At 43.7% G+C, this 23616-nt stretch overlaps 2 long non-coding RNA genes across 2 annotated transcripts in view; one reads left to right on the top strand and one right to left on the bottom strand.

Annotated features, from left to right (window-relative positions):
- Window positions 1–23029, bottom strand: part of LOC117285226 — a 28587-nt gene extending 5558 nt beyond the window's left edge. The window contains exons 1-3 of the long non-coding RNA XR_004516219.1: window positions 22846–23029; window positions 21190–21274; window positions 375–499 (exon numbers count right to left, since the gene is read on the bottom strand). This is a non-coding gene — a long non-coding RNA (uncharacterized LOC117285226). The remainder of the gene's footprint in view (window positions 1–374; window positions 500–21189; window positions 21275–22845) is intronic.
- Window positions 1–23616, top strand: part of LOC117285227 — a 64866-nt gene that overhangs the window by 26692 nt on the left and 14558 nt on the right. The window contains exon 2 of the long non-coding RNA XR_004516221.1: window positions 421–507. This is a non-coding gene — a long non-coding RNA (uncharacterized LOC117285227). The remainder of the gene's footprint in view (window positions 1–420; window positions 508–23616) is intronic.

The raw sequence follows: 23616 nt of genomic DNA, 5'->3' as shown, positions 1-23616 counted from the left end.
AGAGTCACATCACAGGGGGTGTGACCTGGAAAAGTGGATCTCCTTCCCTGGCTCTGCTCGTCATGCTCTACTTCCTGGGTGCCAGAACAGGATAGCTTTCCTCCACCCAGTGATTTTCACAATGCCTTCCAGTGTTGGAGCCAACTATGGACTAAAAATGTGAGCCAAAATAAACTTCTCTTTCTTTAAGTTGTGGCTGCTGGATATTTGTGTTTCAGTGAGGAGAAAGTGACTAAAACAGACTGATGGATATTCTTTACAAGAAAGATACCTTAATCAAACTTTCTTGGGATGTGCTGTAGACACTGTGCTTTCTTTGAGAATTTACAAAGCTCATGAATTTAGTAAAAGATAAACTATTTATCTTAGCTTACCTGTATTTCCCTATAACAAATGTTACTCCTCTATTAATCTCCACAGGAAAGTGCTTCATGTTCTGCTACTTTGAAAATTATTCAATCACAGAGGTCCAGAGTCCTGGGTCCACTAAGTTGTTCATCTGTAAAGGTAAGAGGAATATATTATCTATATCTTGATATACAAAATCTTGGAAAGTATCATTCTACACACATTTTTTTTTTGAGACAAGGTCTCTCTATATAGTTCAGGCTGGCCTTGAGCTCACTATGTAGCCCAGGCTGGCCTTGAACTTTTGGTGATTCTTCTGCGTCAGCCTCCTGAGTGCTGTGACTACAGGCCTGGGCCACCACACTCAGCTACCCCTCCTTTAAGAATACTGAAGTATGGACTCTAGGGATAAATTAGCATGCAGGGCTTATTTAGAAAGATGGAAAGAACCACAGGCAGTGGAGTGTGGTGGAGAGATACAAGAGGCAGCAACCCAAGGTGGTTATTTACTATTTAGATGATCTTCATCTGATTATCTTAACTTTTAGTGTCTCAACTGCATCATCTGAAAAATGAGAATATTTTCTACTTCCTCAACTTCTTGGAGGAGGAAATAGGCTAAAAAAGGGAAATTAAAGTCAAGAGAATAATAAAAATATACCAGTATGTATTATCTCATTTTGAGTTTCTCAAGAAGTGGACCTCAACTACCTGTGCTGCCATTGCTCCAGCAAAGAAGGTGAGACCTGGGATGCTGCGCTGAGATCTCTTCTCCCTCTGGCCTGCTTGGGCCCAGCCAGTGGGACTGGGTAGCTGCGCCCTCCCCTGCTTGAGCTGCCACCAGCTCCAGCAAGGAAGGTAGCCAAGTGGGTGCCCCTGAACCGCCCACCCCCGCTGTCAGACCTCCTCATTGTGCCAGTCCTTGGATACACTCTGCAGAGGCATAGGTGGTCATAGAGGGTATTTTTCTGAGCTCCCAACTTTGAACATCTTTAAAGAAAGGGCAAAGGGAACTGGTAGTAGAACTGTGGAGTTCAACCCTGCAGGAGGTCAGGGAACTCAATTTGGGCCTTGCAGCCCAAAATCAGTCTGAATCTCAGGGGTCTGCCATTGGCTAAATGAGATCAAAGGACTTAGTTCTGCACATGGCTGTTCACGTTGTATATTATGACAGCAGAGATATAGTCTGAAAGAGGCTCTTCAAATTCATTTTTATCTTTCTTTTCCTCATTACACTCTTCAAATTCTTTCTTTTTCCTGTCCTCTTTCTCAAACTCAGTCTCTTGTTCCACCATATTATCCCTCATCTCCCTTTCTGTTCCTGCTCCTGCCCTCAGATTTCTTCCTTTATCATTTTTTTTCTTTATGTTCTTTTCTTCTGTCATTTTACCTCACTCAAGGGTCAATAGTTTCAAAGGAAAGTGACTCCCCATTACTGTTGAGTGGTAATATTCTTGTCCTTATTCTTGCACTCTGTCTTTCCCTTTTGAATTTTAACAGTTTCCTAAAGGTTATATGTTCATTCTATGTCCTCTGGCTTCGCTCAACACCTTCTCCAATCCTTTTTCTTATCTATTCCTCTCATCCTAACTCTGTCTAGGCTCCCATCCTAAATGGTAAAGATGCTATATTAAAGAGTTTATTCACTGCAAACTTAATTTGGGCTGCTTCTTGATTTTAATTTAATTCACATGTTTTAAAGGTGATAGATTAATGACTACCATGAATGCTCAATTTGTAAGTTGTGCTTGATCCTATTGTGTTGCTGATTGTATCAATTGGGCTAAAGGATTGTGAGTGATTTAGAGTTGTCTTCTCTGATATTAAGAAAATGAGAATGTCTATAAGTCATTAGAGACTCAAAAGCTAAAGCCTAAGTATATCAGGAAGATTTAAGTAATAACCCAGAAATTAAACCAGGGATAACCCAATAACAAAAATAAAAATGAGATAACACTTAAGCAAGACACAAAAACAGACTTCCAGATCACCAGTGGCAAACAGTAGGGCAAATGAGGATAAAAAGTCTGATAGTGAACCATAGGACACCTTGAACTCATAGCACAGGAGGCAACAAAACAGATCAATCAGGTGCTACGAAAATTGAAAACAGAAATAATTTCCCAGATAACCATAGAGATGGTGAGCAAAATGAAAGTCATGATTCAAGACTCTAGAAGAGAAACTGACAAAAAAATAGATGAGTTCAGGACCATGATAGAAGCCATGAAGGCCCAGCATAAGAAAGAAATGGAAACAATGAATGCCAACATAGGAAAGAAATGGAATCCATAAAACAGATTCCAACAGATATCCAGGAGATTAAAAACTCTGTTGAAAGTGTTTGCAGCAGAATAAAAGGTTGAGAAGATATAATCTCAGATATAGAAGATGAGATTGCAGTCAGTGACCATGAAAAGAGATCTCTCTTAAAAATCAGTAAGGGATCATGAGAAATTGATCCAATAACTCCCAGATGATGCAAAGAAGAATAATGTAAGACTGATAGGAATCCATGAAGTAGCAGGAAAAAATACAAATGACTTAAAAAATCTGTTCACAGAATTAATGACAGAAAACTTCCCAAACAGAGGGGAAGAATTTGACATACAGATAAGTGGGGCATATAGGACTCCAACTAGCCATGATAAAAAAACATCTACACCTAGACATATAATAATCAAGATCCCAGAAACCCAACAGAAGAACAAAATACTACAAGCAGTAAGAGAAAAGAAACAAACCACATGCAAAGGAAAGCCCATCAGATTCACAGCAGACTTTTCAACACAAACCCTCAGGTCAAGGGGAGCCTGGAGTGAGGTATTTCAAGTTCTAAAAGAAAACAACCTCCAACCTAGACTGATGTATCCTGAAAAACTCTCTTTCAAAATGGATGGGGAAGTAAGATACTTCCATGGCAAAGAACAATTGAGAAACTTCATAAATACCAAACCAGTACTCCAAACAATTCTAAACAATATCCTAGAAAAAGAAGTGGACCTTGAGACAAGGGTTCAAGTACTAGCAATTTATTTAGGTTGTGATCCCAGGAAACACTGCTTAGAGGTGGGATGTGAAATAGGAAGGGAAGGAAACAAATAAAACTATGTTTTCAAGCCAGTTACTACTATGGGAAACTACAAGGTAATCCCATTAAAGAGCTCTTGGGACCCAGCGCAGAACATATACCTCGGGGTTTCTACTGGTGGGGTGATGGAGGTGGGGTATCTACACACCCATTCCCATCAGTCACTGGTGTGGGCTGCTGGGAATGAGAGCTAATTCCCTGTCACTTCTATCCTGCCCCCTACTCCTGCAGGGAGAGCCCAACAGCCTGCACTGCTGATGAACTTTTTTTTAAATTGAGTTTATTGGTACTTTTTAGGTATACAGTACAGTTACATTTATCATTGGGATCTTGTACCTTTACATGGCAGAACCATTTTCCCCCATACCCTTGTACTTCCTTCAACCCGATGGTGAACTTCTTAGACGTTTCATTGATACAAACAGCTCACTGCAGTTTGCCACCCTAATGGGAGCCTTAGGGAGAGGGCTGCAGGTATAGCAGTTGGAAGTTATGGAAATGGTTGATTCTTTTTTTTTTTTCAGCTTTAATTGAGTTTATTGGTACATTTTAGGGATACAGTACAGTTACATTCATTGTTGGGATCATGTACCTCTACATGGCAAGTCTTGATTCTCATTTTTTCCCCTTACCTCTGCCCTCCCTTCACCCCCTCCTCCCCTCCCCCATCTACAAACACTTTATTTTCATCTTTTCATTCTCTCACATTTTTTTCTTTTCCCTTTTTACTCTTCTCCTACCCATCCCACCTTCCCTACAACTTTAGCTCCTTTCTTCCCATTTCTAAATGTCAGTAATCTTATTAGAATCTTATGCATTGTTGCAGATTATTTACACCAGGGAAACTATTCGGTATTTACACATGTGTGACTTATTTAAGAAATGGTTGATTCTGATGCGGTACAAGAGGAATGCTGATGACATGTACTATGTTACAGACACTGTACTCATAAGCATTGGCAAAATACATGTTCAAATAGAGATGCTTTGATGCTTACCAAAATCTCTTCCAAATATTCTCTCAAGACCTATCTTGTCCGTGGGGACAGCTCCAGCCTTCATTCAACGATGCCCCATGGCCTGGCCTCATTTGGCCCTCTGGTGCTTGTTGGTCTTATTATTCTTGACACCCTCTTCTCTTTCCCCCTCTGCATCTCCCTTCTAGCAAGGGACTAGGAATGCATAGATGCTGGGGAGGGACCTATTAGGTGACAGAATTAAATTCAAGATGCCACATAGTTTTTCACTCATATATATTTCCATTTTCATCCGGATATATCATTTTAGAGCCAGAAACCTACTGATGAGAATAGTGTGTCAGGGGAGCCTACATAAATAAAGCTTGTGGATGATAGCCAACCTCTTCTTAAAAATTAGATCCCATCTTTTTTCTCCGGCAAAATGCTTAGTGGAACTGCTCATGTGGAACAAGATTGACTGGCTTGGGTTTCTCCCCTGCCACTCCAAAGTGACCATTCATGTTTTAACAACTCCCTCTTAGCTCAGAATCTTCTCTCTCCCCGGATGCCAACCCCTCATGTCCAGGTTTTTATCTTCTGGAAACCAGCACTGTGTACCAGGGCAGGTTCCTGCAGCCTTTGCTGGCTAGCCTTCCTTTTCCCTCTGTCTTGTGGAGTGACCTGCCACAGCTGCTTCTTACTGGAAAATGGGCTTCCTGGGAAGAGGACAACATTCACTGGCCTGTGACCAGCTGTGAGCAAGGGGTCCAGAGGGAGACACCGGCCCCTGCAAGATTTTCTGTCTTTGCCTTCTGCCATAAGTCTGGCATCTTGAGGCCATGCTTACTTCTGGGAAGCAATTTGGGACCTTCATTTTTCCATTGTCACTTTTTTTTTGGTTCATGGGAGGTGAAAGCCCTAGAAAAACTCAAAACAGTGCCTAGAACAACCCACTACATGATCTCAAAAACTTGAGTGATCAGCCTGTGGCTTATTTTGTTGATAATGTACAACAGAGCTGTCTGCATTTTTTCCCACTCAATTGAGTGACTTTTTGATGGATTTGACTGGTTGTTTTGGCATCGCGTAGGCATGTGAGCTGGGGCTCCACAGAGGCGGCAAAAATCAGACATGAATAATAATCATAATAAACCTTCACAACATTTGAAAGTTCCCAAAGAGCTTTCCCCAACGTTTACCTTGTTTCATCCTAACACACCCTGTGACATAGACAGGGCTGGCATGGCTTCCATTGTTCTGATGGAGGAGAGAGGAGGCCTGGAGATGGGTGTTGGCTTGTCCCCAGCCCTGATCAAATTAGTACTCCTCATCCAGTGAAGGAGAAACACACACACACACACACACACACACACACACACACACTTCCTGATAAGGTCTATGTGGCAGAGGGCTGGGGCAAAGCCACTTCACATTTGCTTTGATAAGACCAGCTAGAGAACCAAGTTCTAAAAGTAAAACAAATATCAAGATGGTGCAAGATCCCAGGAGATCTGAGCCAGCTCTGAGCCTTGCAGAGGACCACACATTCACAAGTGTGCAGGGTGCGCTGCCTCCCATCCCAGGGATGGACTAAGGCACAGCTGTGAGGTGGTGTACTTGGTCTTCAGTGTCCCTTCTGGGCTGCCTGCTCTGCTTAAGGGGAGGTAACAGCTCCCACTGGCCCCAGGCAATCTTCTGCTCCTCTCTGGCCCCAGATTCTCTGTCCTCTTGGCTGCACTTTACTGGCTTCTTCCTCTTCCCTGGCCCAAGATTTCAGTCTGCTCCATCCCCAGGAGGTCTCCCCACCTACCTCCCCACCCTTGTTCCACAAATGGAACAAGCTCCATGTCAGAGGACAGCACCTCAAACCTCAGGTAAAATGCATTTGTTTTCACACTTGGGAAGGTGTCCCCTTTCAGCTTGGCCCAAAGTGTTGACCCAAGATGTGAGCTTTCTGCTGACTTTTCTTTGGGTGATCTGCTCAAAGCTGCCTCCTCCAGGAAGCCTCTCTTGATTGCTCTGCTTCACACTGATCTTGGGTTTTTGTGATGTACTGGGAAGCTGTATTGATTGATTTATGGCCCCTGGCTTCTCCTCCTCCCCCCTCCTTCCTCCTCCTCCTCCTCCTCCTTCCTTCCCTCCTCTTCTCCTCTTGCTTTTTGTAGTGGTATTTTGCCAGCATTTATGGATTGTGATATAGAGAACATTATGCCTGACCTCCTTCCCTCTTTATAAAAATTGTGAAGTGCTTCATTATCTCCCAAAAAGGACCTTAGATATTATCACCTAATAGCAGGGGCGCATACTTTTTTAAGTGGCCAAATAGTTATTTCACCCAGATGTACTGGTAGAAAGTTCTGATTTGTTTGATAGCCGTTGCCCTGGGTGTCAGTTCACACACCAGGAGCTGTGTTCGAGCATAATGCCTCTGGGAACTTACTAACCTGTTCCCTCCCCTGCCACTCAGCTCTTTCCATCTCTGCTTTTCCATTCTGTCTTCCGGAGCCCAGTTCCTATGCAAACACCCATTGTTGCTGACCTTCAGATTCTTCTAAGAAAGTTCCCTCCACCTTTGTGCCTTGAGTAATATGTCACTTTTACCCAAAAATAATGCTTGTGCTGGATTTTTCCAGGTTTTACTTTTGTATACTTTATAATTCTCTTGAAAAGAATTTCCCCCTTGTTCGAGATACACATCATTTGTTCTTCCTCCAAGTCATTGGGAGCCACACATTTTTGGTCACCCTCCCCGACTAGGGGCTTCAAAAATTCTTAGTCTCCTTGCCCCTCCACTAAATTCTAAAATCATCTAACCACTTGAACACCCACTTCACTCCTACGCCAACATCGCTAGGCTGTTGGAAAGAATTGTACAATATAGAGATCACTGCCACCAGAGACATATGGCCTCCAGCTCGTTTAGCTCCTTTCTTCTTCTTCAAAGCCTCCCTCTCCACCCACCTTCCTGCTCTCCTCTCCCAACTGTCTCTGTCGTCTTATGCATATAGTGGATTTCCTGTGTCCTCGTGGTCACTTCTTATTCTTCTTATCAAAACCTCCTAGGGAAGCGACAAGCCTTTCTTCCAGCCCCAGTGCTGTGGAGGAGAATAGGAGACCCAGAGATCAGAGGCCAGCTTTGGACAGGACAGAAGCTTCCCCTGGCCTCTTTTGCTCGTGGCCCTAGCTCCCAGGTTGTAGGTGCCTTCCCTTCTCCTTCGCCCATGGGTACAGGCAGCTGGTGTGAGGTCAGCCTGGGCGCCCAGCTGGCAAGCTGAGGGCTGACAGTGGCACTGGTCACTGCAGTCTGACACAAAGCACAGGCTCCAGGCCTGGGATGTGTCCCTGATCCCCTGGGCCCTCTTTCCCTTGGAGAGAGGCTCTGGGCCCTCCCCAACTCCACCCTCTCTCAAATCCCCTTGAAAAGCCTGACAGCCCCACCCCGTTGTGCCAAATGTGAATCATATTTTATTTTATGGCATTTTCTTTCAGTGGAAAACACATAGTTTGACCAATTAAAGCCTCTTTTGGACTAGGCCTCTGACAGAATGAGAGGCTGCTGAAAAGGACGTCCTGTTCCTATGGCTTTTTATCCTGCTGCTCCTTCTTTTTCCCCTTTGGTCACGGTTCAGAATTGGAAGCAGTAGCAACGGAATAAACTGTGTCAGCTTTGGGCTCTTGATAGCTGGGGCCCTAGGCCAGGCTCAGAGAGGCCTCTGAGAGCTTACAGTTTGGAGGCCAGGGAGGGAAAGTAGCTGTCCCTGTGGCATGGGTTGAGAGTTGTGGAGATGCCCACAGTGGATGTGAAAGGCCGGGTGGGCTCAGACAAGGCAGGTGGGGAGGTGGTGTGGTGGGGCAGGGGCACCCCTTGCCACTGGACCTGCCTCAGGCTCCTGTCACACCTGCTGGAGTGAAGGGTTACTGGTCTGAGGTGTGGAGCACCAAACAGCACTCTGGGCTTTGTACATCCTGCAGGTGGGGGCTGGGGCAGAAGAGGAAAAACAAGGCAGAGGTGAAGATTGCTGGTGGATCAGCTTGTAAAACCTTCTGGGGACTTCAAAATCTCTGAGCAAGGATACAGTGTCCTGCCTGAGAGGCCAAGGCTGCAACACATGCACCTAATTGTCAAGGGGACTTTGCCTATACCCACAGGCTAGAAAGACCCAGGGGAAAGTGGGTCACAGGACAGGAAGAGAGGAACAAAAGTAAATTTGTTGGACATCTGTGCATCTGGCGCGGTGTCAAGTAATTCACACGTCTCAGTTTAGTTCACCAGGAACTCATTCATTCATTCACTCATTTATTTGATCGTTCCACAAGCATTTCATGGGCTGGGGATTTAGCCCAGTGGTTCTTCCTCCCGCCTTGCAAGCACAAGGACCCAAGTTCAATCCCTGGTACAAGGAGAAAAACAACAACAACAACAACAACAACAACAAAAAAAAAACCAACCAAACAAACAAAAATCCCAAGCATTTCCTGATATCCTGCCATCTGTTTTCAAGGCTCCAGGGATGTGGGTCAAATGAGTCATGGTTCCTCTCCAAGAGCTCATGGTGCAGAGAGGAGACATTGATGCCAGGGCCCCTTTTGTGAGTTGAGCAGTCACAGGGAGCTTCCTGCAGGAGGTAAGTTGTGTTTGAAGGCATTAGCTATAGGGAGACGAAGGGCTGAGGTGGGAAATTGTATATTTCATGTAGAGTAATGAATGCATGTACAAGCACAGAGGTTGGAAGCAATGACAATTTTGAGATATAAATGATTTAATATGGCAGAGACCAAGGTTTTGAGGCAGACTCAGGGGCATAAAGCAGGAGAAGAAGGGCCTTGTGAAGGTCCAGGGGCTGCAATGGGGCCTAGCTTCCATGGGGGAAGATGGTGCAATACTATATCTATATCCAACTCTCATCTCTCTGTTGAGTGATTTATTTATAAATTTAAATATCCCACCCTGACGTCAGTGTTTAAGGGGCCACATTGGATTGAGAGAGTCCATTGAGGTTGTGGTTATGGTTAAGCAGGAGGGATGAGGACTGGATTAGGACCGTGGCTTCAAAGATGGTGACAAGTGAGTGGTTTTAGGCTAGGCAGGAAGCTGAATGGAGAGGACACAAGAAGATGTGGGGTGGGGCAGTAGTCACATTTTCTAGCACATGCAACTGATGTGTGACTCCTACTATAGATGGAAGGAATTTAGCAAAGACACAAATGTGGCCTCTCTCTCTGTAAGAGGTCCAGCCTAAAAGGAAAGATAGGAACAAGGTAGGCAGTGTGGTATGCACCACAGAGAGGTGAGGAGGATACTTGAATGTGAGCGTGGCATCTGGCTAGGCCATTGGTTGGTTTGGGCTGCTGCAGACTCTCTCAGGCGACAGAAGAAACCAGATAGAGGAGGTGGAAGAAGTTTGAGACAGAAGGAAGAAAATAGGACTTGGAGAGATTCCCGCCTTTCCCAGATGGCAGGGCCACTGAGTGGGTATTGCTGGTTAAAGTCTGCACACTTTACAGAGAGCACAATAGAGGGGAAGGATTGAAGGTTGAGTGCCTGAGGAACCTCCACATACTGATGTCCAGGGGGTATTTGGTTTGTTTTTTTGTTTGTTTTTGAGACAGGGTGTCACTATGTAGTTGAGACTGACCTGGAACTCATTATGTAGCTCAGGCTGGTCTCAAACTCATAGCGATCCTTCTGCCTCAGCCTCCCGAGTGCTGGGATCACAGGCGTGCACCACCCCACCCGGCCTCCAGTGGATATTTGGTTAGGCAAATGTGGCATCCGTCAAGGCTATGGCTGCATATTTGGGGTTGGTTCTTTTTAATATACCTTATATCTGTGGTGGTTGAAGCCATGGGATGGGGTCATCCAATGAAAAGAAACAATCCCAGAAATGGTTGAGCTAGCCCCTCCCTCCTTCCCTCCCTCCCTTCCTCTCCCTCCCTCTTTCTCACTCTGTTAGATAAAGCAGTACACAATTCTTTGGGAAGATGAAGGAGACACATAGTTAACATTCAAACAATACAAGAGAACATGCAGTAAATTGCAAGTTTCTTTGTATATAAATATTAGTATACTATGTTTACCTTTACATCTTTTCTTCCAAATTTAAATAAATATCATGGATATCATTCCTTATTTGAACTAAAAATCTACCTCTTTTTTTTTTTAATAGTGGGGATCGAACTTGGGTCTTTGTGTTTGTGAGGGAGGTGGTGGAACCACTGAGCTAAATCCCCAGCCTATCCCCTCCTTCGTATAGATGCACAATATCCTATCATATGCAAATCCAATTTAATCAACCAGCTACCCCCCAAGAATTTAGTATGTTTCCTTATTGTAGAAAATATCCTTGTCTCCATAAACATTATTTGGGGATTAATTTTGGCTACATGTAACAGAATATTCAGACAATAGAGATTTAACAAAAATAGAGACTTATTTTTTCTCAAGTAATGAGAAATCTGGGGTAGGCAAATATTGGCATCGATTTAGCAGCTCAGTGATATCGCAGTATGTTCTCTTTGCCCTCTTTCTCGTGGTTATGAGATAGCTTCTTCAGAGGCATCAGCCACATTCTAGTTAGAAGATAGAGGACGATGCATGTCAGGAGAGAGATTACATTACCAGGTGAGTCTGTTATAAAAATTTCCTGGAAGCTTCCAAATAATTTTTTGCTTATACTTTATTAGGCCTGTATCAAGCAACTGTTCCTATCTGGAGAGAGGCTGAGAAATGGCCATTAGTTTAGCGTGTTGCTTCTGCCAGAAAAAGTCAGATTTTGCTGTAAAGGAGATAATAGAAATTGGGTAGATGTTTAGTAGATTTTTATCTCTAGGACAAAGTCTTACAATAGATCGAATTGCTGGAGTAAATCCTCATAGGCTTTTAAAATTTTGATTATGCCAAATTGCCCCAAACCTCCAAAAGGGTTTTAACAAGTACATTTCTTCAGCGCATGAGAGTGCCTGATTCTACATCATTGCTCCACGACTTGCCAAACTCCTCGTGCTTTGCTAGTCTAAAGAGTGAAACAAATGATTTATTCTTGTTTTAATTTGCATTCCTTTTGCTTTGAGTGAGTCGAGCATCCTTTTAGACACTGAAAATATTGGCATTTGAAGGGTGGTTGAAGAAGAAAATTGCACAGGGAGAATGAGAAGCAGCCGCTGGGAAGTGCGGGGTGGGGGTGGGGATTAGGAGAGAGGTGGTGGAAGAAGGGGAAGGGAAACTTCAAAGAGAAGAGGAGGCTGTCAGGGGCACTTTCAGGGGCTGCAGAGGTCAGACAAGGGCAAAATGGTGCCTGTTCGGTTTGGCACTGTGGACCCTCCTCTCCTGTGAAATATTATTATTTGTATCATTAAGAAAGTAAATGAATTCAAAGAGGTTAAATGACCTGTTTAAGGTTACAGATCTTGAAGTGGGGGGAGCTGTGATTTGAATCTAGGTGTGCTGAGTTCCCAGAATCTCTAAAAGGAAATCCTAAGGTGCTGAGGCTGAGGAGAGTGTGTCCTCGAAACTGTTCGCTTAGGAATTTCACAGGGTCCTTTGAGTTATGGATCTACTTGGCCCATTTTGCAAACGAGGGAACTGAATCCCTGTGTTAGCTTTCTACTACTGTAACAAAATGCCTGAGATGATCAAGTTTAAAAGAGGCAAGACTAATTTTGGCTCACAGTTTTGGAGGTTTTAGTTCATGGCTGGTTGGTCTGCTGCTTAGGGGGCTGTGGTGAGGCCGTCTGTCACAGTGGGGAGCACATGGAAGATCAAGTCTCACCTCATGGCTGGGAGTGAAAAAGAGAGAAGGGAGCAAATTCCCACAATATGCTTGGAGGGCACACCTGCAAAGACAGACCTTCCCTAAACCCTGCCTCTTAAGTAGTACCACAGGCTGGAGACAAAAGCCTTTAACACATAGGCCTTTGGGGGACACCTGGGGTTGAACCTAAGAAACTATTAACATGAAGATACTTGTTAGAAAATATGAGAGCTCAACAAGCATCCAGATGCAGCCCCAATCCACAGCGATTATGTGGGATCACTCCTTTCTCAAGTAAGGAGCACCAGTGAGTGGTTTGGGCTAAACAGGGAACACCTGAGTCTTTCAGCACTGTGGCTAAAGCAACAACATACCAGCCCCTTACACATAACTTACGTGCTAAAAAAAAAAAAAGAGAGCAGGCTATTGGTAAATTCTGGGTTCTGTTGGTGGCCCTTGGGAAATGCTCTGGGAGCTTAAGGCCGACTCTACCCTTCTGAGAATTGATATTTCACCTTCTGTCGTGGTAGATCCTCTACATTGCCTCACCTGGGGTCACTAACATGAGTTATCATCCCTCTTTGCCTCTTATAAAGCAGATGGCCATACTTCTAGGGTGTTTGATGGTTCAGTCACCCATTCTTTTAAACATTTTTACAATTAGGCTTAAGCTAATTTACTGTTATTCTAACAAAATATGGGTTAACACCCAGATAATCCCACTTGAGGATTAGGGTGGCAATGTGCCCAGCTTCTGAAGACAAGTTGTGATTGGCTGAACTAGTTAATGGCAGTATGCTCCTTTTATGATGCTAGGTACTTTCCCAGAAATCCTTGCAATTAAAATGGAAAAGTGGGGTCAGTCATGTGACTCAGTTTTGGCCAATGACCTGTAGGTCACAAGCATGAGAAGAGTGCTTACTGGCATTTTACCATCTATATTCATTCTCAGGCCTTTTATTTATTAGGCTCACTCGCTATACATCAAATTACAGCCTTTACTTAGGGTTATTTATTCATATGATTAAACTCATGACTATCTAGTTCTTCTCTTTTAACAGGAACACAGTATTTCATTTCAGTAGATATATCACACTTTATTGCACATTCTCTTATTAGTTGAAATTGAGATTACTTCTAGTGTTTTGTTACTACAAAGCAGAATTGTAATGAACATTTTGAAATCTATATCAGATACTTTTTTTCAGTTCATCTGGAATTAAATTGCTAATTGTGGAACTGCTGGATTAAATGCTGCTTGAGTTGTAAAACTTAGTGGGGTTGCTCAGTTGTTCTCCAGAAAAATTCCATCAACACACACCCTGCTATTTGTGCACCCATATGCCTGTTCCCCCAGACTATCATCAAAGACCTCTTTAAATGTTTATATTCTTTTTTCTGGTACCGGGGATCAAACTTAGGACCTTGCACTTGCGAGGCAGGTGGCAGTACCACTGAGCTAAATCCCCAGCCCTAAATGTTTATAGTTTTGAAAATACAGTTTTATAAAGGTATTTTATTGTTTTGACTTGAATTTATTTATTTGCAAGTAAGGTTTAATATTTTTTATGTTTTTTGGGCCTTTGCATTTTTTCCTCTTATAAATTGGTCCTTTCTCTTATTTTCCATTTTCTTCTATAGCACTGTTAGGCCTTTCTGATTTGTATAGATTTTTTTTTTTATTTGTGAATTTGAAGAACTAGCTCTTTCACATATGTGCTACTTGATGCTTCTCTGGTGGCTTTTTTCTTTGTTTCTTTCTATTTTTTTTGAGACAGGATCTCTCTTTGTAGTGCAGGCTGTCCTTGAACTCACTATGTAGCCCAGGCTGGCCTCAAACTCGTGACAATTCTCCTGCATCAGCCTCCCAAGTGTTGGTATTACAGGCATGTACCACCATGCCCAGCATCTTTTGGCTTTCTTAATATATTTTTCATCCCTTGCAGGTTTTGATTTTTATGTAGTTGTGTGAATTAATCATTTTTCTTTATGGTTTCTGGATTTTTAACTTACAAGACATTTTATACTTGTCATTATAATACATTTACTAATTTTTTCCTCCTAATACTTTTATAGTTTATTTTCCACACTTAAGTATTTGTTTCAAATGGATTTTATTTTGGCATAAGAACTAAGGTTTGCTCTATTTTCCCAAAATGGTCCCTGGCTCAAAGGAACTGGGCTGGTGTTTGGGGGCCTGGATAAGTTACTGTTATCTTTCTGTTCCTGTTAGACCTGGAAAGTTTGAAGACCCCAGGAATGTCTTAACTCAGGGAAATGATACTCTGCAGGGATTTCTAGAACTCATCCAGATGGTGTGGGGGAGGCAACTGGGGAGTGGAAGGTCAGTACTGAGTCTGTTTTGAGGATTTGCTCTGAGAAGTTGGGGCTCCTCTGTAGTCTGGTACAAATACAGCCCTTATTCCCCAGTTGGTCAGCAACATCCTGGCCTTTGCTCCTCTCATCCTCCTGGCTTCTTTAGTTAATTCTTGCTGGTCCTGGGCCTCCCCCAGTTCCTCATGCTGTGTTCTAGGAGCCTCCCATGAAAACATCCCAAGACAGGGATTCTATTCCCTGATTAACAGTAGGGTGAAGGGAGATGCCAGAGCTCTTGGCGCAGAGGAAAATTGGGGTTATCCATAGATTTACATAGCAAATGCTCTTCACAATTGTCAGGAGAGTAGATTTTTGCAGGTGCACTTGCTCTGAAACCCTCTTTCAGATTTGTTGAGAGGCTAAAATAAAGGGGAATGATAATGCTGGTGTTGGCAAAAATGTGGAGCACCTATACATCTCATCCATTGCTTGTAGGTGTGTACAACAACATCATGAATCTGCATCAGAAGACTGCTTGGCAAAAACTCCACCAACCCATACCATAAGACACAGCAGTTCCTTTCCTGGGTATACATGGTACTCACTGGAAAAGAATGCATATGTTTACTGAAAAACATCTTATGTAGTCTATTTGCAATTGTTTTATTAAAAATGATGCTAAAAGAATAGTTTATGTAGAGAAACATTAGTGATGTTAATTTTCTTCACACTAGTATTTATGGGTATTAGTTCAATTGCTTTGCTAGTTGCAAAGCTGTATTATTAGAGCAAAAGTGTATTTATAAACTAAAGAACTAAGACTTAGGAGTAAACCTGTTCTCTTACAAAAAAACCACGCTGGAGATATTGATAGCAGCAATATTTGCAATATAATCCCCAAACTGTAAATGATTAAAATGCCTATAAATAAGAGAGAGAATGCATAAACTTTAGTGGAGTCACACAGTGGAATACAATTTAGCAATTAAAAAAAAAGAACAAACTGGTATTACATGAGTTATAGGCTGACTGTGTCTCCCCAGAGCTCATACGTTGGAGGTATAATCTCTAGAAACTCAGAACATGATGATATTTAAAGATAGGGTCTTGAGAGAATTAAAATGAGGAAATTAGGAGGGGGTGAAGGGAGGGCAAGGGTAAGGGGAAAAATCATGTAGAGGTACAAGATCCCAACTTGTAACTGTACTGTATCCCTAAAATGTACCAATAAACTCAATTAAAGCTGAAAAAAAAATAAAATGAGGAAATTAGGAGGGGGTGAAGGGAGGGCAAGGGTAAGGGGAAAAATCATGTAGAGGTACAAGATCCCAACTTGTAACTGTACTGTATCCCTAAAATGTACCAATAAACTCAATTAAAGCTGAAAAAAAAATAAAATGAGGAAATTAGGGTATGACTTAGTAACTGGCATTGTTATAAGAAGGGTTAGGACATAGACACACAGAGGGAAAACCAGGCAAAAACATGGAGAGAAAACAGCTGTACAAATCAAGGAGAGAGGCCTCGAAAGAAATCAATCCTGTGATATCTTGGCCTCAGATTTCCAGACCCAGAAATTAGGAAGAAATGCATTTCTGTGGTTTAAATCATCCAGTCTGTGGTACATGGGGATGGTGCCCTTAGCAAAGTAACCCAACACGTGGTAACATGGGTGAATCTCAGAGACAGGTGGAATAAAAGGAATAAAATGTAAAAGTGAGCATATTGATTCCATTGATGGGAAATTTAAGGACATGCAGGACTAGCCTGGCTAGCTTTGCAGAGGAGTACTGACTGAAAAGAGGCATATGGGTGCCTTCTAGGGTACTAGAAATGATTGTATTTTGATTTGGTAAGAAGGTACATGATTATATACTTAAGTAAAACTTTGTAAAGCTGTATACGTAAGATTCTTAAGAATTTTACATTTTGTTGTTTGTAAACTATACGTAGTAAAATGGTGAACAACAACCACAATAACACAGACAAATTGTCAAGGAAAAACACGAACATTTTGGGGCCCGCGTCACCTCTGGGTCCCATCCGCCTTTACAAACAAAGCGATGGGAATCCAGGCCAAGTCAGCACTGTCCAAGTCAGCTCCTTCTGAATCCGAGACAAAAATAACTACGTCTCAAATATGTTCTTTTCCCCCTTTTTTTTTCTTCAAATAGGAAAGGCACAGGCTTTTTCACATTCCCAGCCAGAGGGAATCTTTCTCAAACTTTCCATACAGATTCTCCTTTGGGCAGACACCAAACATGGGCATTTTTCATCAGAGAATAACATACTGCAATGTTACAGGCTTATGTAGAGAGGGTTGGGTGGAAGTGATGGCCTCCCACAATGGCCTCTCCCTAGCTCTCTCAAAGAGTCAGGCTGGCTTATGTGCTTGTCACCATGAGGGTGCTAATCAAACAGACTGTGACATAAATCCAAGGACAAGAGTAGCTGAGTCACAGAGCAGCCAGGCTCCAGCTCACTCTGAGCACCAGGATTCCCTAACTGTGGAAAGGAAGGGTTAAATTTCCTACTTCCTGAACCATATATATATGGTGTGGATGGTGATGGTGATGGAGCACTGCCTCTCTCTCAGATGTGGGGAGGAGCCTGATTTCCAGCTGGACTGCCTTTTTCCCTTTCCTTCAAGCTGAGTCTTTTGGAGTTCTCTTCACTGCCTTGTGTGCTTTGGGATGGGGTCAAATATTTAAAAATCACCTACACATGTTAGGCACAGTGGCAAGGTTGCCAGGAAGGTGTTATTTATTCCTACCATGTGTAGGTTGCTAAATGACTTGCCCAAGATTGCACACCTGAGAAATGCCAGAGCCAGAAATCAAGGCCAAGATGGTTAGACCTGGTGCTTTGGCTCAGCTGCTTCAGGTCTCCTTCTCTTGAGAAGGACATTGCTGGACAGTCATATCCTATCCTGTCTTTCAATATAAATTGAAATTTAATAAAATATTTGAAACAAGGGAAATTAATATAAAAATCCATGATAAATAAAATACAATTTTCATAAAGTCGGATCAGTACTGCTGATTTTTCCTTTGACTTCAGGCTCTCATGTGGCACTGCTATGATGACTTATTCCTGGGCTCCTCACCCCCATGCCTTTCCCCTTCATATAGAGTGATGCCCCCATAGCCCACTCCTGGACCTGCCGCTCTCCTCTGCCTACTTCTTCATCCTTAGAATTTCATATGAGCAGGATAATAAGCTCTCAATGTTCATCTCAATGTGGTTGGCACCAAGTTCTCCAGGCCCAACTTTGGACATATCAGTGTTCTTGGCTGGGTTCTTGTCTTGCATTTCCACTGATGTTGGAACTCTTCCCCTGAATACTGCTCACTTCCTAAAGTCAACTTGCCCTCATCTGAGCACTGCCTTCCTACATTCTGTTCTCGGGTCTCTTTGATTATCCTATTTGTCAGTGTCAGCAGCAGCCTACTAGTCATCTGGTTCTGCCCTTATCATCTTCTTCTATATCCAGTCCTCTCTCAAGCCTTGTTGTGGTTTATTCTCAAATATCTCATATGGTTGTTTCCTATCCTCCAAGAGTCTAGATAGATCATGTTTTCCACTGACTACTTCCTGGGAGGTTGGAAGACACAGAAAAGAGAACATAGACACAGTGGTGTGTCTGAGGACTATGGCAGTAGAGGGATGTGGTGGCGGGTGGAAGGTTTGGGTTTGTTTAGAGTTATGCCAACAGAGCAAGTGGAGGTGTGTACTAAGGTGTATACTATTGCAATGTATTCTCACCAAATCAATATTTTATTCTATAAGGGAACACTGAAAATATATTCCCTTCTAGGCATTTGCTGGAGATAGGAGAGGCAAAGGCTGAAAATCAGTTCAGTGCCTGACAAGCTTACAGCCTGGTGGGAGAGACAAATGACCAAATACCCACACCCCCAGGACCATACCATTGTGGGGTGACCCACGGTGTCTGAAGAGATAGGCTGGGGAGGTTACTTATAGAGGTGACATTGAGCCAAGCTCTGCAGCAGAATGGAATGAAAGGAATGACCCAAGACATGGGTGATGATGTTGGTCCTGATTGAGAGGAAGACAGTGAAACTCACAGAGGCAATAATGACTAGCAGGGAAACCCCTGTTAGGATGGTGGTGCTGAGCCCCAAGAAGGCATCTTCTTTTGGAGATGCAGATGATGACAGACTTAGAAATGATGTCACCTAAATTAGACTACAGGGCTCACTGCTTGATTGCAGGGCCCTTCTCCCAGTCATGGCTTATGAATTGAAGCATGGGTTCTCTGTATCCTTCTCTTCTTGAATGAAGAACATACCAAGGCAGTTGTTTGACTTGTAAGCAGGATAAGAAGATATTTTCTTTTCTTTTGTGATTGAGATTTTTCATCTCCACACAAGGATAGAAGGAGGAGCCTATAAGGACATTATAATTCCCTAACTTCCCACAGTAGCAGAGTTTACAGTTTATAGCTCTTTGTATCTTAATGCTAGGGAGAAATGGAGCACTTCTTAGAGACTGGACCGATTCTCAATGAGAAGAATCGGGTGAGGATGTGTGACAGAAGAATTGGCATCTTTGGCACCTCCAAGGGTTGAGGCTGGTGTCTACAGATGATGGGAATAGGGAAATAATATAATAGTAGCCTAGAACTTTGGATTGTGTTGGCTTTGGAAGTGAATGAAAAAGGAACCAGTTTGCTTGAGGGCACCAGTTGGACTCCATTGTAGTAGGACAGAGAGGACTGGGGACTTTGTGGACATTCCTGGAGTCTTTGCCCTCCCCTGTGCCCTTCCACTACTCTCCAGAGCTAATTTTTTTTGCAGGTGGGGCCTAATTCTGTGCCACAGCAGACACAATCTCCAAGGGGAAGTTGGCAGTGCAAGTGATCAAGGTCTCCATTCCTGCTCCTGCAGGGACTCTAGTCAGTTCTGGGTGTTTCTGGTCTTTTCCAGCTCCTCAGATCTCCTTCTCCCAGAATTCTGTCAGCATGGAGACACCAGGATGTTTTGTATCCTGGGAGATTGATGTCCCTTTCAAGGCTCATATTCCTGAAACTATCAGTGAAGTCTAATTTGGCTTTTACTTAATATTTGACCAGACTCTATAGCTGCATCTCTGCCTAAAATGCCTCATCCTGTTCTGCTTTCCTTGATAAGAAGCCTGACCTAGGGGATTTTGGGGACCTGAAAACTCCAGATCCCAAAGTTCTTGGTGGACACTGTCTGGCCAAGTCAGCTGTTATTTATTTATATCAGAACCTCATAACCATATGTCAGCAGGTCCTAAATTTAGGAGTTTCTGGCAACTCATTGGGTAAACCTGAGTAACATGAAATAAAATTTGGGAACCAGACCCCAAGCATTATAACTCCAAAACCAAGTCTCTTCATCTCCTGGCATACCTGTCCCTGGTTTTTGTAGATTTCTCTAATGCCCTTCTCCACACTCTGCTCTGTGTTGTAGAAAACTACATTCCCAAGCCTCCCTTGTACTCAGATATATTTCACTCAAAGAGAATACCTGGGAGTTTTTACCCTGGAGGTGGCTTTTAACTGATGACTGTTGTTGGGATATAAATACTTCATCACCCCTGGCCCGGATCAGCATGACTGGGATGAATTCCCCTGAAGCACCAGTCCACTCTTCCACCCGCTTCGTTGCTATCACACCCTTGCCTGACCTTTTTTCTCATCTTTTCTAACTTCTATACTTTCCAGATAGTGTCAGCTTCTAGAGGTCAAGAAAAACACCTTTCACTCTTGTGTCTCCCATGAGATGCCCAGAAGGTGCTGGAATCTCCTCTTGCCAGAGTTGGAAGGCTGTGGAGGTCATTGCTCTCATTTCTAACAGATGAGGAAATGGAGGCCCAGGAAAGATAGGGTGCACATGGACCCACTAGCACTCCCTCTTTTCCTCTTGACTGAGATGTGCAGGGAGACATTTTGTCCTCAGGTCAATCTCTTCTTGATTTATTGAGACGTTATTGTCATTACTCTTGCTTTGTGGTGTTTAGAGGTTGCCTAGCCTTTGGCACATGTGGTTGGGCACATCCTGAAAGCCTTTCCGAGACCCTGTATCAAATGTGATAAATTGGCTCTGTTCTAGGCGTAGGGATATAGCAGTGGTTAGGAAAACCAAGGGGAAGTAGCTAAGGAAAAGAGGGAAATCAAAGCAGGATTTGTTTCAGGGGATAAGTATAGCATCCTGTGAGGGCCATGAGCATTTTAGCCCAGCCTTGGATTGGGGGATGAATTCAAGCCTGAGTTGAATGTAGAAAGACAATAGGAGTTCCTCAGGCAGGAAAGTAGGGAAGGACAATTCTTTTGCAAATTTCAGGGTATAGACAACATCTGATGTGAAAATGATACTTTTTGCCCTGGATATAGTTTTCTATGGGCTCTGAATCTCAATCTCTTTTGAGAATTGCTATACATCACCTCTCTTTGGAAGGTCACCCAGATCTAATCAGATTAACAAGTTTCTGACTTGAATAAAACTCTCAAGAAAAAAATGCTGTGATATGTATGGCTTTTAACTTTCAGAACACGATACTGTCATCACCTAATCAAAAGACCCCTTGATTGTTTTCCTACTGTGAGCAAGTGTTGAATGTCAGGTTAAGTTGTCTGAGGCTCAGCTTGTCTCATGGACCCCTGACTGAGAGACAGGCAACATTTTGTCTTGGACTAGAGGCTTTGAGAGGTGAGGCAGGTCAAATCTGCTCTTACCTTAGGCTGGGCTCCCAGAGAGGCAAACTTGTCGGCGGGTGTGATTGTAGCACTTTACTTGGGAGGTGATCACAGTAGGCGGGGACTAGGGAGTTGGAATTAAACAAGGGAGGGGAATTAGTGCATACAGGATGTTCATCAATCCAATTTCCATGTGAGCTCAGTCCAAGGGATGAACCCTGGGGGACAGTGTAGAGCATATGCCTCAAAGTCAGCTCCATTGCAGGGCCGTGGAGCTGTGTACCGACCCCCACTTGCAGTAGTTCATCCAGTGAACATTTGTCACTTCCATTCTGGGTCACCAGCAGCAAAGCAGATTCCAGTGCACAGAAAGGTGGCACAAGGAGCTAAGTGTGGATGAGGCTGTAGATGAGGCACCAATGTTGGTTTAAATGTCTGGTTTTCAGGCCTTCTCTCTTGCATGTGGATTCTAGGGAGGGAGTGGTGGATGCCAGTGGACTGTCGGCAGAGCAATGTGGCTACACATGCAGAGCAAAGCAACCTTCCAGAACCCAGAAGCGGGGATGGGTGCTAGGGCAGGATGGAAGTCTGAGGACAGACAGAAACTAGGCAGGTGCTATGTCTCTGTCTGGCAAATTATGCTCTGTCTCAATTAGCACACTGGTTTGGTGCCCAGGACAAACTCTACTTAAGGAAGCTCTTCCCTTAACACAGCAATTTATAAATGGGGTTGAGTTGTTTTTACCACTGTTGCTAAACCAGAAAGGAAAAAGAAAATATTAGACTACTCTTCTTAGCGTTCCTTGCCACAGACTCCATTAACCTGCTCTGAACAGCTCTCCAATCACCCTCCCAGCTCTGGAAGAGAGGGCAATAAATGTTGTGCTCCCAGGCAATTCTCTGGTAGAGCTTCATGCATGTGTTATTTTCGTCTAGCATCTTACTTCATAACCTGGCCCTGAGACAATGATTTGGATCCCAGAAGTTTCTGAGGGAGGGGAATCATTGCATGGAGAGGGGAGGGATAAAGAAGAGGGATCAGCAGGGAGCAGTGAAGAGTTTAAGGGCCAGGTGGGTAATGAGGCTAAGTCCTGCTGGAGATCTCTTCATGAATATGTGGACTGGGCATCAGGACTGTTCTCTTCAGGCGCAAGGAAGCTGGCATGTCTCCACCTGAGCCTGCTCTGTCTCAGGGAAGGCTGCTGCTGAGGCAGTTCGGGCTGCTCTGCTCAGGGGATCCCTCCTTTGCTCAGATACTACCCTGAGATAGAGAGGCAGGGGTGACTGAGGGAACCGGATGTGAACCCTCACTGGAGGGAGGAAGGAGCTGCCCCACCAGGAAGAGAAGGCTCTGTTTGCTCCTAGCAGAGGCACACTCACAAACCTAAATAATTCTGCCCTGTGCCACTCTCCTGCTCTACAATCTTCCTTGGATTCTATGACTTACTTCATCAAATCTAACTTCTTGAATCCCTGCCATGCCAGCACTGCCTGATAATCCTTCACCTTCTAATTCATGCATAAGTGTAAGCATAACAGAGAGCACAATGGATCAAATGGACACCTGTGTTCTTGGTGCCCTGCATGGAAGGGGAGCTTAGTACATCAGGTGGGCAGGTCACACACACAGCCCAGCGCACAGCCTCACCTTGTACCCTTGCTCCTGACACTCAGCCTACTTCTTAGACTGCTCACCTCTCACCCCTTCTTCTCAGGCCTCCTGCTGCAGGTCCAGACCCTATGCACTGCTCCAGGCCCCCATTGGCCTTTCTTTCTGTGCTTGGTTAACTACTGTGCACATTTATAAGGATTGCTTGCTAGCTTGGGCACCTTCGGGCACCTGATAGAGCCTTGCTGGTGGGGCTGGATGAGCATTGTCAGAGCGTCAAGGGGACTCAGGCTCTCAGAGTTCTGGAATTATAAGTATCCCCAACATTCCTGGCTCTGAGTCTCCTTTCTGACCTCATTGCATAGCTCTGTATAGGACCAAGTCCTTGATCAGTCCTCAGGGAGCACTGGGGCCATGCACATTGGCATATTGTTTATGAAAACTACTCGATACTGTGGATGCTGTGCCTGACTCCCCATTTATCTCTATACTGCTTCCAGAATCACTGTGACCCCTGCCTGAGGCTTCTTTTTCAGGCCGGGGAGCAATGTGGACTCTGTGCAGAGCAATCATGAAGTGCTAATTACTCCAACTTGATCATTGCACAATGTGATATGTAGCAAAACGTCACATTATTCCCCATAAATATGTACAATCACTGTGTGCCAATTAAAAGTAAGATTAAAAAAAGTACCTGAGAGCTAATGAGGAGTTTGACTCGGCACTGATCGGAATGATCATGACACAGTGTGTAAATGTGTCCCCTGCTCGCACTCAGCTGAGGGAATTCTGATATGTGTTCTTCATGGGCTCCCAGAATTCCTCACCAGGGCTGGGCTCCACATGCCCTTTCAGGG

This window comes from Fukomys damarensis, unplaced genomic scaffold (assembly GCF_012274545.1).
Source record: "Fukomys damarensis isolate Sample0158 unplaced genomic scaffold, DMR_v1.0_HiC HiC_scaffold_7, whole genome shotgun sequence".
Lineage (NCBI taxonomy): Eukaryota > Metazoa > Chordata > Mammalia > Rodentia > Bathyergidae > Fukomys > Fukomys damarensis.
Note: the sequence above shows the minus strand (reverse complement) of the source record. Positions and strands in the feature narration are given on the sequence as shown.